This window comes from Rhipicephalus microplus, chromosome 2 (assembly GCF_043290135.1).
Source record: "Rhipicephalus microplus isolate Deutch F79 chromosome 2, USDA_Rmic, whole genome shotgun sequence".
NCBI lineage: Eukaryota > Metazoa > Arthropoda > Arachnida > Ixodida > Ixodidae > Rhipicephalus > Rhipicephalus microplus.
In genome coordinates this window covers 44,921,329-44,935,000 of record NC_134701.1, presented here as the reverse complement: position 1 = coordinate 44,935,000, position 13,672 = coordinate 44,921,329, and the positions used below count along the sequence as shown (strand labels likewise).

The 13,672-nt window shown below is 46.7% G+C and overlaps 1 long non-coding RNA gene across 1 annotated transcript in view; it reads left to right on the top strand.

The window, feature by feature from the left end:
• Positions 1 to 11,086, top strand: part of LOC142784784 (uncharacterized) — a 52,188-nt gene extending 41,102 nt beyond the window's left edge. The window contains exons 2-3 of the long non-coding RNA XR_012888750.1: positions 9,606 to 9,755; positions 10,522 to 11,086. This is a non-coding gene — a long non-coding RNA (uncharacterized LOC142784784). The remainder of the gene's footprint in view (positions 1 to 9,605; positions 9,756 to 10,521) is intronic.
• The last annotated feature ends 2,586 nt before the right edge of the window (positions 11,087 to 13,672 follow it).

Here is a 13,672-nt window from a genome sequence, read left to right as displayed (position 1 = left end):
GTTTAATCACATACGTTGATACTATGCGAAGCTTTAGGGGCTTTAGCGTCATCAGATTATCATGGCGCGGCGGCGCGCGGTCTTTTCTCCCACGCATAATTTGCTCCGCGAAGAAGGGCGGGGGGAGTGCGGGTGGACGCCCACATGTGCACGCTTATCTCGCGGTGGGGAGAATTGTACGCCTTGGGACAACACCACCTAGACTATTGACAAGGCCCCTCCAGGGAGAGCGTGACGTCACGCTAGTTGCCCACCGGCACCCCGGCCATCGTCGCCACTCGTTCTCAGTTATATCTGCAGTGGGCACTTATTGAAAGTCGGTGTTTCTTTTTTTTGTTATTTTTTGTTCCTGAGTGGTGCGCGTTTGTTTACGCCTGCCTTTACACTTTAGTCATCAAACTGTAATAGCCAGAAATGCATTTGTAGAAGTATTTTTATTGCCCCGCTGTGGTGGTATAGTGGCTAAGGTACTCGACTGCTGACCCGCAGGGCGCGGGTTCAAATCCCGGCTGCGGCGGCTGCATTTCCGATAGAGGCGGAAATGTTGTAGGCCCGTGTGCTCAGATTTGGGTGCACGTTAAAGAACCCCAGGTGGTCGAAGTTTCCGGAGCTCTTCACTACGGCGTCTCATAATCATATAGTGGTTTTGGGACGTTAAACCCCACATATCAATCAATCAATTAGGTGTGCTTTTATTAGGACGAAAGGCTAAAACCATCCTAACTCATTTCTTGTTCAAGGTTTTGATTTTTCTGTCAGCTGCCTTTTTTGTGCGGTGCTTTGGATGGCGTCATTTTGAAGTCTACAAAAGTTGTTCAGAGCGACATTTGTTGCCACACGCACTACATGCCGCACGATAGTCTCCAAGGTATGGCCATTTTCACAAGTCTCTAGCTCAACATCTTCTAGCAGTGATATGGTAATGGAGCTGACAATGCCATGTTGGTGTTTCGACGCGAGGAACGCATTTGCATTTTCTCCCTTGGTGAGCTTTTCGACAACAAGCGTTGTCACCAGCACCATGTGCACAGTACTTGGCTGCGGAAACTTTATGCTTCCTCTTGACAAGTTTTCGATCATTGTGTTACCTTCCACATCTATGTTCCTCCTCTCCAAAACGAGTACGCTGCAGCAAAATGCGCATGACAGCTTCTTCAGAGCTGAATGAGCAAAATATCCAGCGAGATAAGCAACGACCTTCATGTCATGCTTTGGGTTGGAAATTTCATCATTTGAGATGTGAACAGAGAAGTTATGTTGCAATACTTCCGTGTCACCTTCACTGCTGATGTCTGGATGCGGAAGCATCAGCAGCTTTTGCAGACGAATTTTCTTTTCAGACTCCAGAAGCTGCCGCACGGAAACATGATAATGTGTACCAGCAAGCTGACGGTAGCGACCGAAGCGATCTTCAAGAGTGTCAGTTTGAAATTGTCCCAGCAAGGCATACTTGAACTTCATTTCTTCTAAACAGTACCGAGGCAGGTCAACAAGGGAGTAGCAAGTGAGTCTCAACGTAGAATGTGTTTCCCTTGTCAAGCAGCCATGGCTCGTGTTGACGCTGCTCCAAGCGTCCAGCAAGTCTACCATACCACTAAGGAGAACCAGCTGTTGATCCACCGTAGAATTCAGTTGATTTTGAAGGGTGTTGTTCAGTCGGCGACCTTTTGAAGGGGTCTTCACGTTGACGATTTTCCACCACGTCGATATGATGTTTATGAAGAGAGCTGTTGAACTAACACATAAGGTTTCAAGGACATCGCCACGCGTCTCAAGTGTGTTTGATACAAACGGAATAATGACATTTAACACCAACTTTACATTTTGTCTCTCAATAGGTGTTAAATTGATTGCCTTGGAATTTAGCTTGTAGCCAAGCTTGAGAAGCGATGTCTGCTTCAGTGCATACAGCTGCCGTACGGCGTCAAATGATGCTGCTTTCAATTTGCGCGGCCCGTTCGGCAATAATCCTAACAGGTTCACTTCAGATAAATAAAAGCATGTTCTTTCGCTTTTTTATTCATCCAGTTGTTCCTGGTGCATTTCAGTATGTGCACAGGGTCTACGACATAAAATAGAGGCGGATTGTTGTCGGCTGGATGAGGATATACAATGCGCACTTCCTGTTTTTCTGAGAAAAACGACATCATTTTCCGGTTGAGGGAATTGTTGTCGGTAATTGCAGCAATGACCCTGAGTCTTATAGATTCCACTTCTAAAATTACTTTCTTGCAGAACTCATAGAATTTCGGCGGTCATTTTAGCAACAGGAAGAATGTGAAGCACACCTTGGTTTGATGACAAGAGCGACTGAAGCATGAAAACATGAGCGGTTGTGGCTGCCTCTTCAGAATTGGCTGCAGATTCAACTATGCTACCCCCTTTATAATCGAAGTATGGCGTGATATGAATTTCACCAACCATTAGCGTCACCGTCTTTTCGTGCGGCTGTATGCACTTCACTCTTTCTCGAATGTCGGAGAGGAAGTTCGCTTCGTTTTGCTCCTACAGAGGATCGCCTCCATACTTGAAACAAACGCGGTACAGAGTTGAAGGATGGGTTATAGTCAACGTCGACGCTAATACGGCAAAGTTATAGGCGTGCGGAGATATGGAATGTAGAATGCTAGAAAACACTAATGCTTCAGCACTGTAGCGACGTACGGGGGCAGCGAGTGCAAGAGCTATTTGCTCATTTAGCAAACGACACGAAGCACTGTGTTCTTCGGTCATGTCACTGTCTTGGGACTGTTCATTCAATAAGGAGCCAATATGCTGCAACACAGACGCTGTTTTCGACAGACTTGCAACTTCAGGCGTCTCAGTCATGTGGTTTTCCAGCTGCTGGAGCAGTGAGGACACCGTCCGGATGTCGCAAACTGCGTCTGGAACTGCACCTCCGCAAGGTAATGAAACCAGCTTGATCATACCTGCGTAGACTGAAAGTGAGAGATCAGCAAGCACAGTGACGAAAAACCTCACGTGCGGGGAAGGATTAACCTCGATGCGGAGAAACATCACACAACGATCGTTGGCCTTGATGGTCCAAAAATGATTACTGTATACAGCAGAAAGCTTGTCTCTTAAGTGTTCGAAAGAGGACACAGCATTTCTCTCCTCTTCGCTTCTTTTTGCGCATATAGAGTCCTTAATCACTTTGCTCAAGGCCTCGTCTTTCATTCGAGCTCGTTTCAAGACAAGAGATTCTCGACGATTGCGATTAGTGCTCAGGTAGGACGGACAGTTCGGAAACACCGATGGTATAGCATCTTACATTAGGCGCACCCTCTCGCTGTCGACTGTCACTGTCCGCCCCGACGCTGTGTCAAAATGTGACAGCTTTGTGATGAAGTCAGCTTCGAGGAAGTGGAGTTCACAGACCTGCGTCAAGCATAACAATGACTTAATTACTTTCATACGAAACGGGCTAACGGGAACTTTGACACGAGACTGAGTATTTCTGTTCTATTTTACCGCACTGGCCTACCTGAAGCGCGACAAAACTACCATCACCACTCACGATACTCGCTCCGTTCAACAGTAACAGAGAGAACACCAGTAATGCGATAGATCCGGTAAGACAAATTTCAGCAGTTTCTCACCTTGGAGTGTATGCTTGGTGTGAAATCCTTTCGCGGAATGGCTTTTATCGAAGACTTCTTCTGAGCTTCATCCTTGGGGAATGCGAAACATACTTTGGGACCACTGTCACAATTGCTGCAGCACCCGGGAACACAGCAACGCCCCATGTCGCACTGATCAATGTGTAATCACATACTCACAAATGCAACACCAATAAAATAGGACACGTGGGAACGTACGAAGACTCAGAGCAGTGCGATACAGCCCCAAGCGTAACGCAGTCTAACCAGCGAAGCAGGCAGCGATGGAAGGCAAACCTGTCGTGGCTTGTGCGCCATACGGAGTAAAAAAGTGCGCAGGGTCACCAACACCACCACCTGAGCGACGCGTCCTCGTCCACTGGACGGTCGGGCAACTAGCGTGACGTATGCCGTCTAGAGAGAGGGGTATGAACGGGCCTTGTGAATAGTCTAGGTGGTGTTGCTTGGACTGGGGCATTCACCGAAACGATTCTGTTGTAGTTACTGGGTGCACAAAGGCCACTGCTCTCGCTGAGGGGGGCTCCTGCGTCTGCTGCAGGCTTTCGTTATGAGTAACGGGGCATATGCGGGGGCCTTCCACCGCTGGACTGGCGCGGAATAAGCCAAGATCGATGCTGCCATCTGGAAGGCTTACGCGGGCGCTCTTGGGCTCCTACCAGGCACAAAGACAACGGACTTGCTGTCTCTGGGAGCACACAGCAGGCTCTTAGAGATCAGTGAGGCCCAGAGAGCTTCGCAGCTGAGCCGCCTGAGCAACACAGCCGCGGGCAGAAGATTACTCAATCGGGTGGGATTAATACCTCCTGGAGAACGCGTGGGAGCAGGACCGGACGGGGAGCTAGAAGAACAAGACCGCCTGAGCAACGAGGCAGCGAGGAAGATCATCGTGTACCCGCTGTCAAAGAACACGGACCCGGAAAGGGATGCGGGCAGGTGTGCGGCGAGAGCAGCGGCGCTGGCCCGTCAACATCAGAGAGACGAGGGCGCTGTCTACGTGGACGCCACAAAGTATACGGGAAGACGCAACGCCTTCGCAGCGGTGGTGGTCAGCGCTACTACCGGTAAACTACTAACAGCAAGCACCGTGCGCGCTTGAACAGCCAGCCAGGCAGAGAAGGCGGTGATAGCCCTGGCAACAAGTAGGCCGGGCACGCGCACGGTGCTAAGCGACTCAAAGCAAGCAAACAGGAATTTTGCCCGAGGCATGGTGTGGCGAGGCACGGAGTGGCTAGGGAGGTTCATCGCGGCTTCGCGGGCTCCTCGCGGCGCCGCTGCAGGACCAACCATCGCCCTCAAATGGTTCCCAGCCCACATGGGACGACAACTGGCTCCCGACATTGAGAACCGCAATGAGGAGGCGGACTCTGTGGCCCGTGCTCTCATCAAGTGCCGGACCGCGACAGCCCGTCTCCCTGAAACCAGCGGTGAAGAACGTGAAGAAGACCTCGATCCCCTAACCGACTACGGAGGGATCCTGGCGGCATACAGAGAGGCCAGGAGAGCTTCCGTCCCCGCGTCGTGAACTGTCACGTACGGAAGCAGTGAAGCTCCGACAATCGCAAACAGAATGCGTGCTAACGCCAGCGTTGGCCCGGCAAGAATGCGCCGACATATTTGTGGACGCAAAGTGTAGCGTGTGTGAGCTTGAACTAGCCACCCTCCGCCACATAATCTGGGGTGGGTGTAACAGTGCTGTGAACAAAGGGAACGGGCAGTGCCAGGACGCCACGCATCCCGAAGAGGTGGGAGCATGGATACGCTCCGTATACTCAACGACGCAACGAAGGGCCATCCAGCGGCTTGAGGAGGCCCTGGCAAAGCAGAGGAGAAAGGGAGCCGACGCCCCGGACAACGGAAGCGGAGGAGCCCAAGTATCCAACGCCTAGCCGGAGCACAACGTCCTCAAGATCTAGGCCCTAGGACTATAGGACTCTATTAGCCATAGTCTTCAGATAGGGAATACCCGCGCCCTGCGTGGCCGGTGACTTCCCGCACGCCGGATGCGTAAATAAATGTTTCTCTCTCTGCCCTCGCTGAACAGTCTGCGTTTGCAAAAAGGGCGCGTTTTAAACACAGCGAAGTAACAACTGAGACAATTATTTGCGTTCATCTGTACCTGTGAGATAGTTTCGTGCGTCATTCGTTCGTGAGCAACGCGGGACATGTTTCCACTGGCTTGCAATTCTTTATGACATTCCAAACTGTTTATGTCACATTTATTGCTTCGCCTTTGAGGCAAAGCTGACTATATTTAAGGTTTGCTTAAGGTGGCCAAGTTTGCGAAGCGCTTTTACAGAGATGTGGTTAGCGCAAATATGCCGTTTTAGGTTATGCGAAAAAATAAACCGCTCATATTAGGAGTGAAGAACTGAGAGCTACGAACTACTATTGGTATATGATTCATGTGATTCTCTTTGTTAAGTGAGTCACGGCGGCTGTTTTAGTAAGATATTGTTCCATTCTCGGATCATTTAAAAACCTTGTTTTATTCTTCTTGACCAATAGCGTTGGTAACATTGCGGTAAGCGCAGCAGTCTTTGATATAGGCGCAACATCAGGGTTCTATTCACAATAGCATTCACTACATCACTACCGCAATATAAATAGAAGTGTCCTAAGCACGGAACTCTGAGCAACTCTAGATGTGACTGTTACCGGTGAAGAGTACATGCACTTACAATTTACCAGTTGATATCATAAGTGTAAATAGCAAATAAATTCTGTGAGCACTAATGTAAAGAGTGAATGTAATGCTTGCTTTGAAGATCACACTCAGTTCACTAACTCAAAGCAGTGAACGTGATCCCATTTTTCATAGCTCAGTTAAGAAAATAAAAAAAATATTTGTATCACTTTGCGTCCAAAGTTATTGCTGTCCCGAACCTTGTGCGAAGCTTTCATTGCTAAGAGCAAAACCGGAAAAGAAAAAAACTCTGCAGCGGCTGACAATATGCAAAACAAGAAAAGGAACGTTTGTTCTGAACACCTAATGGTATTTTATGAATGCAACATCAATTGGAATGAGTTTCTCATAGTGGGATAGTTGGTATCATCACCCACAGGTGGTGAACAAACACCTGGGAAGTCATCGTACTCCGGATTCATGACACCGAACACCTCCTCTTCGAATTCTTGATCCAGTGCTAGCAAATTTTCGAAAACATCTCTCCCATCAGTAAAAGCGATGACGTCCTCTCCTTTACAGGCAAAATGGTAATTTGGAAAGAGGTTTGTTTGGTCAGCAAGAATAGCAGACTGGTTCCACGATGAGTCAATCATGTCACATGCCTCGGGAAGCGACAGGATGCCCGCGGTCATAGTAAGAGGACCTGGAGACCCATGTCCCAGTGGATGGATTCTGTAAGGCTTGTAGCCGCTGTTGGCGCTGCCATTCTCACACTGACTAGAGTTGATCTTGTAAGTGAGTGCCACAAAAGGATACAGGTGGCAAAAGGTCGGTCGGTCGGTTTCATTCAGTTTTTGAGAGTAAACTCTAAATTCGCGAATCGTATACGTCGTCGCCATAGTGCGGTTGGTGATTCTGCGTGGGTAATCATGGTACAACACGATGGTGTGGTACGCGCGCCTGTGCGCCAACTTGCTCGTGTTGTATGCCGCCCTTTCGTAATACCCGTAGGGGAAGACGAAACCAAAGGTGTAATTGAGAGGCATGAATACGTCGTTGGTTTCATTGTAAAGCAGCGCCATACTAAGGTTGAGCGCGTCAGGCGCGTTTATCCACCACACGCGGATGGCGTCGTAGTTGTTGGCTTTCATCCAGGCGATCGCGTTGTTTTGAAATGTGACCATTTCGTTGTTCGCGTTGGCGAGCAACTTTAAAAACACAGAGTCTGGGCCGCGAACAACGAGCCACACCTTGAGGAACGGGTTTTCGGCCTTGAAGTTGGCCATCCGGCGCACGGCGTCTCTCGGCGGTAGGTCGACGTGCGGCAGCTCAGGCTGCAACTGCATGTTGTCATCGAGGGAGTAGCAGCAGTACATGGCGTAGTGGCAAAACACGTACGGGAAGAAGGCGATGCCGTACGTGCGGCGATGACTGCGGAAGCCTTGCTTGTCCGCCCAGAAGGGACACAGGTAGGAATGCAGATACGTCCAGATGGGTTGCGAGTAGTTCTGGCTGTAGCTCCAACTGTCCTCTGTGGTTGTGGTCAAGGTTTGTGTTGTGGCCGCACTTGTGGTTGTAGTCATAGTTAGGGACACCGTTGAATTGATAGCATGTGACGTAGTGGTGGTCGCATTGAAATTTTGAGAAGTATTGCTTTCTGTCGCGTTGGATTGTGTCCGTGAAGGACTCGTATATTGCGAATCACTCGCATGCGATGACTCCAACATCGAAGTCGAAGTCAATATATTTCTTGTGGAGCTTGAATCACCCCCACCACCACCTTTCACATACGTTACCAGATCTGTGTTAGCCACGTCGTCAACTTGGCTGCTAGTGAATTTAAAGAGGCCGAGAAGCATCAAAAGTAACAATGAAAAGAGTAGAAATAAAAGGCAAATTATGACAAGTATTATAGTCCTTTGGTGATCAGCATCCTCCTCAAAATTAGCCCCCGTTACCGTAGAGTGCAGCGAACCATCTCCAGTTGTGCTCATGTGGCTTACTTCACTCTGATCCATGAATCCGTTCCGATACAAACTCTTTTCCGCAAACCAGCTCGGTTAGTTGGGCAGGCAACGTTCGAACACCTGTCTGGAGAAAGGCGATGCATGAATGATGATGATGATGATGACCTTGAATGCATGGCGTTTACCCACAATGAGGTATGGGCTCAGATCCGGGTGGCATGATGCTTTTACAGTGTGAAATTAAAATCAAGCTGGAAATTAGTTCAAAAATAAAACTGGGAATAAATAAAAAGGCTTCCTTAGCAAGCAGTCAGACAATCTATGCTTCCTGACAGGGGTAACGAAATGTGAATAAATGAAGATGGGACAGCCCAGTAATTTTTTTCGTTGCTTTGATGTATTCGAACATACTAGAGCGCGCCTCCCTGTGGCAGCAACTTAAGGAAGTGCAAACTAGCGATAAAATTACAGGAACATTTACTACCAGTGTCAACTTCTAAAATGGGGCTTCTTGGAGTATTTTTGATGATGATAGTGATATGTGGGCTTTTATGGCGCAAGAGCCTATTCGGCCAAAGAGCACCATGAAAATTTATGAGCGAAGAGCAATCGTTCGTTATTGAAGTGATATGAACAGGATGCGAAGAATGATACTGTTACGCGGCTGTAAAGCGGCCTAAAATTCCACGTCCGGAGGTGGGTTAAAACTCAAAATTAGTAAAATCATGGAGGTGACGTGAAACGAGTGTAGCAATAATAAGTGACAGTGTTGTTGTTGAGGGCTGCCGTAGCCGCAACCTCTGTACGAAGGTCACGCTACGATCCCCTTGGAATATGGGGTGAGAACTATGTACACCCGTCAGCACCTTTAACTCGAACGCTCCAACGCATAGCCTCGGCTCGCTCGGACTGAGGTCAGCGCTGCCAGCGATGATGATGATGAATCCCGAAAGAATGGCACTACCCACCATGGGGGATCAGCCATGATGCATGTGGCAGTAGAAATTGTGAAAGAAAATAAAAATATATGCTTGTTGCAGAAAAAGGCAGATGGCGCTCCCGTCGGTTTTACTAGTAAGTTTCTGTTTCGAGTCTGCCTGGCAGGTGGTTTGAATGTACTCACTGGCCATTCCGCTTTTGCTACATTTCGGCAGTGGCTACGTTATTGCGCTCGTCCATGGCTTTCGTTGTCGTACGCTTATCTCGACAATGAACCATTGCGTGCGACAGCTTGCGCACCTTCCGAGTTTGTATTCGTGGCTGCTGCTAAAAAAAATTACTGGTATAAAAAGCAGAGTGAACGCACGTTCACGACGTCTGTAAATGTTGCCCAGTAAATAATTTTGAAATAGAGCGGCGTTGTTCAAGTTCTGATTTGTTAATTTTCAGACAACATGAATTGGACTGTACTCGCCATTCAGAGCTTGCCTTCCGGCTCGGTTCACGCTGCATGAAAGATGTGATCTTGGACTGCAAGATTTGTGCGTAATCTCGGCGAGGAAGGGGCATGGATACAACGCAAAAAAGCAATTTCCGTTGGTAGGTATTCCATAAAAGCTTCCATTGCCATCTTATCACATAGAATACTGACTCTTAGTTCAAGTAGGAAAATACTGATCATAAGAGAAAGACGTGTGCATACAACGCAAACAAAGCACTTTTCGTGTGTAGGTATCACACAAAAGCCTAAATTGCCATCTTATGATGCTGCACAATCATCCAGTGTGGTACTTTGCTTAATAAGCATTTGCTATAATTCTTTAATTTTTTCTTTACACCTTTTCACTTTCAATTGCTGTAGCTATTGTATAATACTTGTAACTATTGCTTGTATGCCCTGTTGTTTCTAATCTTATATGCACGTTGTTTTTTGTCCTATCATCCCTCTTAGGCCGTGAAATACAATCTTGTAGCGCGTCCGGTTTGTTTTGCTGTCTGCCAGGCTCTGCCACTCAAGCCACTAATTGGCTTTGGCAGGCCTAGTCAGATGTACTGTTTTATTTGAAGAAATAAAATGTATTATTATTATTATTATTATTATTATCAAATAGGATACTGACTCTTTTTTTAAGTATACTGATCATAAATGGAATACATTAGACAGTAGCATGCAGTGTAAATGTGCGCATAAAATAACACGTTGCCCCCTCGCATAGTCCAGATGCACGTCGAAATTTCCGTTGACCTGAAATACGGTGGTCCTCATTATTGAATTCTTGTTGTGGGTCATTAAACCCCACATATTAAACCTCGACACGGCAACACTGTCGTGACTATGTCACCGTATATTCCCTTGTTCGCGCAGGTGCTCGCAAGGCCCTTCTTCTCGGGCGCCGCGAACTGCTGTGTGGGATATGACAATCGCCGGATTGCTGAACACTTGACTGCGCAGCCTTCAGCTCGAGCCGAAAAATGTCATGCACTTTTCGACGATCAGCTATCACCACACCACGGACACGTGCTTTAAAACTCCTGCGCACCTTTTCTGGGCCACTTAATGCTGACGCCTCGCTGCGACAACGCCTCCTCGCTGATTATATAAAGCACCAAGCATCTTCCGTTGGTGCCAGTGGACACGGCAACACTGTCGTGATCATGCCACCTTTGTTCATGCAGGTTAGTGGCACGGTACGTTAATTCCGTTCTGATAACCTATTTGTTATTGCGTTGCCGTGTCCACAAATAGTATTAGTGTTGGTTGATCGTTGTTTCGCCCTGGCTGGCTTGTTACTGTCTCTCTCGGGGGACGTTGAATCAAATCCAGGACTTGGTACTGAACAATTGAACAACTAAACCAAGTGCTTGAAACAATAAAAAAACTATCCTTGCCAAGCTAACAGAACTTCAAAATAAACAAGCTTCTTCTGAAACTGGTATTCAACAAATTGAAACTCGACTTACCACATTAAAGAACAAGCTAGTAAGCCTAGATAAAACTGTAGGCAGTATCGAGAAACTTCAAGAACTTGTCAGCCGTAATGATCATGACACCCAGTGCCACGAATTACAGATTGACAACTTAGAAAATCTATCTAGGAGAAACAATCTTATCATCATAGGTATAAAAGAAGTGGAGGAGGAATCCGAAGAAGTGCTGTTGACAAAACTGCATGAAACTGTGTTTTTTAATATTCTAAAGGAAAATAGTACGTCTATTGAAAGAGTGCACAGGCTCTATAAAACACTCGGTAGCGATCACCCTATCACCCTCAAGGCAATCGACTACAGAGATAAAATTGAAGTCCTCAATAATTGCTATAAGCCTCAAGGTACTAAGCTCAGTGTCAGTGAAGATTTCTCAAGAAGGGTTACCGAAATTCGCAGACACCTCTGGAACTCATGTTTGAAGAAAGAAAAAAAAAGGCGCGAAAGCCAAGCTACTGTTCGATAAAGTAAAGGCTAACATTTAAATTTTCGGGTGGGCCGAGGCTACGATTGAAATATACTTCTGCTACACAAACCCACTAGAGCATCAGAACTGACCTAAATACGTCGTCCTTCACCCTTTCAAAATCGATAAAGCTAATGCTAGAAGCATCTTAAATAAGTCCGACGAAATTGAAAGTACCATCCTTAAATAGGATCCAGATATTATGGTGATAACTGAAACTTGGCTCCACCGTGACATTTCAGACTCTGATGTTTCACCCTCAGGGTGTTCTATTGTTGAAAAAGACGTAGAAGGAGAGGCGGTGGTGAAACCATTTTGTATAAAAAATATAAAACATGCCGCCTACTACCAAATCAGTGACATTGATGGCATTGAGGCCATTTGCATAGAGACTGAACTAAGCAAACGGAAAGTTTTCGTAGGTGGCATTTATAGACCACCCATTCACCTGCATACGTGCTAGTAAAACTTGTAACCTTCATGTAATATCATTTTAGACACCATGATAACATTATATTAGTCGGCAATATTAACTTACCGGGCATTGACTGGTTTTCTTATTCCCCAGGTGGCACTGAAGTGATGATTAGGGAGCATCTTTTAGAGCTTGCGTTCTGCTTCAACCTGAACCAACTGGTATCTGTACCAACCAGGCAATCAGAGACCCGTGTGCGACACTTCTTCATCGCATATTTATGTCTGATCACACAATGCCTTCAAAACTGCGAAGTAACTGGATGCATATCGGATCGTGAGGCTACCATACTCACTCTGAACTTATCCCATTCCTCGGAAAATAATTCCGCTAAATTGGTTCCGAGCTTTCAGGCGGCCGACGACGTAACCGTTTTGGGACATCTCAAAAACTCTTTTGACTGATTGATATGTGGAGATTAACGTCCTAAAGCCACCATATGATTATGAGAGACGCCGTAGCGGAGGGCTCCAGACATTTTGACCACCTGGGGTTCTTTAACGTGCACAAAAATCTGAGTACACAGGCCTACAGCATTTCCGCCTCCATCAGAAATGCAGCTGCCGCAGTCGGGATTTGATCCCGCCATCTGCGGGTCAACAGTCGAGTACTTTAGCCACTACACCACCGTGGCAGGGCAACTCTTATGACTAGATTTGTTTACTCTGTCAGTCGGGAACCTGCAGAGAAGTTATGGGCACACTTTTCGAACGTGGTCTCGCATTGCGTGGAAAAATCTATTCTCGTACGAAAATAATTGAAAAAGGGAAACCCTTGGATCCCGAGGGAAATAATCCATGTGAAGTGGAAACTAAAGCGAAAAAGAAAAGCCCGTTCAAGCAATCCTTCGCCTGAAAAGAAGCGCACTATTCAAAGCTTAGGCAAACAACTCCAAAACTTGGTAACTCAATCTAAGTTCAGATTTCATACAGTTAAACTCGTGAAATTTCTGAAAAAGGTTCCTGCAAAGTTTTGGCGCTATGTCAACCCGCCAAAAAGATACACCGTCACTGGCCTCCCAGAATAACACTGTGCGTACCTAAGAATTAAATTCTTTTTGTGCGCCCCTTTTCACTCGATATATTTATTAGCGGTCGCTTTTGCTGATGAGTTAGTGCGTATTCCGCTCAAAAACTTGAAAATCGCCGAAAAGGGAATCCTAAATATTTTTTTGCACATCGGCATCAAGAAAATTTCTGGGTCTGGTCAGATCCCCAACGAGGTTTTGTACAAACATGGAAGTTGGGTTGTGAAATACCTGAAGCTCATTTTTCCGACATCGCTCAATACCGGATGCTTTCCGCGTCAGTGGAAGCATGCGCACATCATACCTATACAGAATTCTTTCTTTAAATTCGTTGTTAAAAACTACAGGCAGATGACCTTGATTTCTACTTGCCCAAAAGTGCTCAAACATATTGTTGCTAATAATCTTATGACACGCGTCGACCATCACAATCTGCTACAACCACACCAACATGGTTTCCGCAAAGGTCTATATGTTTTTTTGTATTCAGTTAATCGAACTAGTGCACATCTTCGCCCAAACCATACACTCTCGTAGCCAAAGAGATATCATAGGTGTAGATT